Source organism: Stegastes partitus, unplaced genomic scaffold (genome assembly GCF_000690725.1).
Source record: "Stegastes partitus isolate 25-593 unplaced genomic scaffold, Stegastes_partitus-1.0.2 Scaffold47, whole genome shotgun sequence".
NCBI classification, from domain to species: domain Eukaryota; kingdom Metazoa; phylum Chordata; class Actinopteri; family Pomacentridae; genus Stegastes; species Stegastes partitus.
In genome coordinates, this window is record NW_007577778.1 from 640,356 (window position 1) to 646,355 (window position 6,000).

Consider the following 6,000-nt stretch of genomic DNA (forward strand, 5'->3'; position numbering starts at 1 on the left):
TAGAGTATATTTAAACAACAGAAATTAAACCAAAGTTTATTCCATTTAAGATAAATACACATTAAAATGATTTAAATTGCTTGATTTGTCCACTCCGGCTGTTTAAAGTTAGAGGTCTGAATAGTGAACATACGAGTGCAGCAGACGTAAGCGCAGAAAAATCTAATTTGTATCTGAAATTCGATATTCTTTATTTCACAGCTTTTCCTTCATGTTTAATTTCTTACTTGCTAAAAGGAACGTAATTGAAAGCCGGAGCTGCCTTTGTGACTTGCAGAAGAAAAGGGTTTTTCACTTACATCAAAAGTTCAAGGGCCTTTTTCCAATAAGAAGCAATCTTTCCAGTGGACTGTTTAGGTCAAACAATGCAGGGGTCTCTACAAAGCTGTTGTTCATTGTAATAAGATGGTGTTATGTGGATGTCAGAAAACCTTGAATTAATAGGTTGCGACATAACATATAATAACACAGACATGACCATACACCTTGTGCTAAATGACTCACAGATGTCTGTGTTGGTTAGGCACCGTGAATACAAAGGAATACAAAGGCACTGACTTGCAGTATGTTTAACAGATAACAGGGAAGCAGCTGGTGAGAAACGTGTAATGGGGCACCAGTATTAACAATATGCAGTGCTGTGAAAAGGGATTTGCCCCCTTCTCAAATTCTTATTTTTTTTTTGCATATTTTCCCACTTTAATGTTTAAGATCATCAAACAAATGTAAATATCAGACAAAGATAACCCAAATAAACACAATATGCAGTTTTTGAATAATGGTTTTTGTTTATTTAGGGGAAAAAAACACTAATCAAAGCTACCTGGCCCTGTGTGAATAAAGTAATTGCCCCCTTAACCTAATCACTGGTTGGGTCACCCTCAGCAGCAACAACTGAAATCAAGCATGTTCTATAACTTGTAATGAGTCTTTCACATCTCTGTGGAGATATTTTGACCCACTCTTCTTTACAGAATTGTTTTAATTCAGCAATGCTGGAGGGTTTTCGAGCAATAACAGCCTTTTTCAGGTCATACCACAGCATTTCAGTCGGATTTAAATCCGGACTTTGACAATGCAACTCCAAAACCTTCTTTTTTTTTAAGCCATTCAGAAGTTGACTTGCTGGTGTGTTTTGGGTCGCTGTCCTGCTGCAGAACCCAAGCTCGCTTCAGCTTGAGGTCACAAACTGATGGCCGAATATTCTCCATCAGGATTTCCTGGTAGAGAGCAGCATTCATGGTTCCATCAATCACAGCAAGTCGTCCAGGTCCTGAAGCAGCAAAGCAGCCCCAGACCATCACACTACCACCACCATGTTTGACTGATGCTATGGTGTTCTTTTATTGAAATGCTGTGTTACTTATACGCCAAATATAACGAGACACATGTCTTCAAAAAAGTTCAAGTTTTGTCTCATCAGTCTATAGAATATTCTCCCAAAAGTCTTGGGAATCCTTCAGGTGTTTCTTAGCAAAAGTAAGGCGAGCCTTTATGCTCTTTTTTGGTCAGCAGTGGATTTGGCCTTGGAACTCTGCCATGGATGCCATTTTTGCTCAGTCTCTTCCTCATTGTTAAATCATGAACACTGACCTTGACTGAGGCAAGGGGGGCCTGCAGCTCTTTAGATGTTGTCCTGGTTCCTTTGTGACCTCCTGGATGAGTCGTCGCTGTGCTCTTGGGGAGATTTTGGTAGGTGGCCACTCCTGGGAAGGTCAAATAGTTTTTCACGGCACTGTATGTAGATAGATATCCAGACCATGAGCAGACAGGTCAAAGCAAATTAACTTTTTGTATTGTGTTTGGGCTGTTGTTGTGTTACTGAAAGAATCTCACATTCTTGAAGTAAAGCAGCTAAAGTGAAGTAGCAGGGGCTGAGGTCAGAGCCAGACTGCTAAGGTTTCTGCAATTTTGCAATAAGAACAGTGCTGAATTTGTCCATGTGTTGTAGACTGTTCAGTTGGTTAGTTAATATCTATGCTTAAATGGTGGCTATTAAACATTTTCGTGTCATTCTGCATACAGTTTGAGATTTTCCCTTCAGTTTTTGGATACCTGTGTATGAAAAGTCAAAATGCATGATAAAAGAAAAATTTTGGTTCCCTGCAAATTAACTCTAAACGCTTTGGTTAGTAAATTGCACTGGACTATTCTGGACATGTGAATCATGACATTCAAGGGAAAAGGCAAAAACTGATGTTTTATATAATACTCCATGACAATTTTTGAGGGAATTGCACACTGTGTAAATGTTACACTTTAAATGTGAAAACTTAAAAGAGTACAAAATAAATGGACTAAACAGCAAATAGAACATATAAGTGGACTAAGTAAAGAAGTTTTTTTTAAAATATTGAAGGTATATTTCATTCATAAAACAAACTGGATATGTTACTTTACATAGTTTAAAGCACGTGTTACTTTTTTTTAACTAGGTCTCTCCTTGTCACCAAACAAACAGCAGGTTTTATGGTCAGTTCTTGTTGCATGTTGGCATTGGTGGAGTCATACAGTTTTTATAGGACTGGCGAGTTTTGGGGGTCAGTTTAAACTGGGTGGCAATAAACCCAGTATCCTCCTCATTACTGTCACCAAAGAAAAGTTGCTAACATGGGTGTCTCCCTTAGGGTACAACAGCAGCTAAACCAGTACCAAATGCTCCATAGTGGAACAGTAATATAATGGGCTAGCTTCTTTTTAAAATGTATATGTCAGAACAATGAGTCTGTGATTGAACATACTTTATCACTGTTCTTGGGACATGAAAAATATGTAAAGCAACTGCTATGTACAAACTGGTCAAAGAAGTTACAACACTGAAAATAAATTCTCTTGGCAAAGTAAGGTTGTTTTAAAAGCAATACACATACTACTCAAGAACGTGTTGTCACTGTTGTAACAGTATTGTACACAGTGTGTACAGCATAATTTATGGTTACAGAGACATACATGAAAATACTGTGATGCATAGGAAATGAAATCCTTTGACTTTCATTTATTTTAAAGGCAATAGGCATCCTCTGAAACAAACAACAGCAGTTCTAAAAGTGCTGTACACAAACAGACTTGATATGCAAATATCTTACATGAGTCTTATTTTAGAGTTAATAAGGTTTACAGCAACATGATTCCCAAAATCATCCAGACAGGAATAGTGCTCAAGACTCCACATGTGAAACACCCAAGGTCCTCAAACTGTCATTGCCCTTGGTTAATCTTGAGAATCTTTTATTTAGTTAAAATGTCAGAAAGCTTTGCTCACACGCAGTAGTAGTTTCTGATAGGACTGGTAATCTTAAGGAGATCATGAAATACTTCAAAGGTTCCAAGAACGTTTTGAGGTCCACTAAGTTAGAGGGTCTCAGCAACCCAGCTTGCATTTTTCTCTCAAGAATTCTTTTCATCTGTTATAACTCATGCCTAAGGTCTAGACGCAAAGGAAAGCCCTGCAGCAATGCCTTCACTTCATGAAAGGTAGCACTTCTTGGATGTGGTGCTTCAATGCCCTTCATTGTTTCAGTTTGGGTTCGAGAACTGCCTTTTGAGTTCAGCCAGTGTACTATCTAGGACAGGATAGAATATACTAGTACGAAACACATCCTTGTTCCGTTCACGATGCTCACCTAGTTGAGACATTACACTATGCCCTTCTAGTCTTTGTGCTGTTTTCTCTGTTTTGGTCTGTCTCAATGAAACATCGTTCAGCAGTATGTTGTACCTCTTCCCAGATTTTTTCAAGGTAGGATTCGTCTGTGTGAGCTTCAGAACTTTCCACAAGTGAACTGAATCGGCAGCTCAGCTTAATTCAAGGGTTGGGAACTGAAGAATGTTACAGAGATTTATTGCATCGCCAAAAAGCTTAGTCACCAAAATTCCAATAAACTTTCTGTCAATTTGAGTGCACAGGCCTCATGTTCAACTGACCTATTTCCATTGTTTTCATCATGTAGTTACTCAAGGACTGCTATAATACAGGTAGTCACCTTTATACCAGGCCTTTTTGGCTTTCTGCTTTTCCCCCCAAAATCCATATCTAATTTAATCAAGATTTCTAAAGTTTCCCTTGTTCGGTAAATCAACTGTGTCACTGTGATCTATTTTTACTATGGCCATCCAAATTTCCTGTAATGGCCTATTATGTTCATTTATTAATGTACTCATCATAGACTATTTAGTTCTTTCTCAAATTCCTTCCAAACTATCATAGCATTCATATGTGCCTCAGGCTTTACCTCTCTAAATGTGGCCTTTTTCCATTTTTTATATCCTGCACTAGGACTAAACAAACATTCAATTCCAAATGGAAGTTGTAATAATGGGCTGCAAGGTGGATCGGTGGTTAGCAGTGTTGCCTCACAGCTCGAAGGTCGCCGGTTCATGTCCCGGTGAGGACACCTTTTCATATCGTTCGTTCTCCAGGTTCCGGTTTCCTCCCACAGTCAAAGACATGTTGAGGTTAATTGGTGATCCTAAATTGTCTGTAGGTGTGACTGTGAGTGTGCTTGGTTGTCTGTTTCTAAGTGTAGCCCTGTGATAGACTGGCGACCTGTCCAGGGTGTCCCCTGCCTTCACCCTGAGTCAGCTGGGATAGACTCCAGCCCCCTTGCGACCCTGGTATATAGTGTATAGATGATGGATGTTTTTAGCGTTGATTCTGGAAAAATGATTAGAATTTTGTGAGATGGTACACCAGGAGGGCCTTTTCTGTGAGTTAGACGGTTGTTATATTTGGCACTAGTGGTAACCTCAGGGGCTAAAAAATTATGGCGACTAAAAGTACCAAAAACTGTAGTTCCTCAATTGGCCACTTGAGGTTGGCTCCAAACCTAAGACTATCCCCATATCCCTATAGAGTTATGTTTCTCTAAATTGTGTGTTTACGCTACATGAATAACAAAAATTATTTGTTGCTTTTCAAAATATGTTGCACAAAATTTTATGATTTAAATTCAGTATTTAAGTTTAGGTTGTGACACCCACCAGTAAAAGCTGTACTATCAATTCAAATGTGTGTTAAGATGTCATTTTTGTATACAGTATGCCACAAAAGTGAGTACATTTGGACATTTTTACTTAGGGGTGTACTCACTTTTGTTGCCAGCGGTTTAGACATTAATGGCTGTGTGTTGAGTTATTTTGAGGTGGCAGTAAATTCACACTGTTATACAAGCTGTACACTGACTACTTCACATTGTAGCAAAGTGTCGTTTCTTCAGTGTTGTCCCATGAAAAGACACAATAAAATAATTGCAGAAACATGAGGGGTGTCCTCACTTTTGTGACATACTGCATGTTTTTCTTCCTTTTTTGTTAGGTTATCATTAGTAATTATGTATCAATAACCATATTGATACTTTGATAGCTGAATGAATTGGCTACAGGCTAATTAAAGCTAATGCTGATGCATCGCCCTCCTCTGGTAAAGGCAACATGGCAATCCTGAGCCCAGTCATGTGTCCTCATGTTTGTTAGCCAGCCCATTCTATAGTACATGCTGTAATGGTCTGGCTGTACCACACTGATATTGTGGTATAGTGTAAAGGAACTCTGGCCTGTTTGAATTTCTTTAAACCAATCACAGTGATCTTGTGCGAAACTAAGTAAGAGTGCTACTTTGGTGTTTCCTCAAAATAGTGACAGGTGGAATTGTTTTAATGGAACATTTTCATTCCAGGAAATAAATAAATTTAAAAAAGAAAGAAAGAAAAAAAAGAGATTAGGGCTGCTTTATTTCACTACTTGACAATTTAAATCCTCTAGAAAACCTGAAATTTCCAATGTGGTAGGTATCCTCCTGGGTGGTGTTGTTGTAGTTTCCCTTTGCAATGTGTATTTTGAAAATGGTAACACAAAGACAGTTGAAGGAGAGGACAAAGCTGGCTGACATGAGCAGCCAATGGCAGGGTTGTACCTCTATCCTACATCTGGTGAATCAGACTAAGGCAGATGTCTTGTCCTTAGATTAATAGTAGGTTAGCTATAATAATCCGACTGCTGATT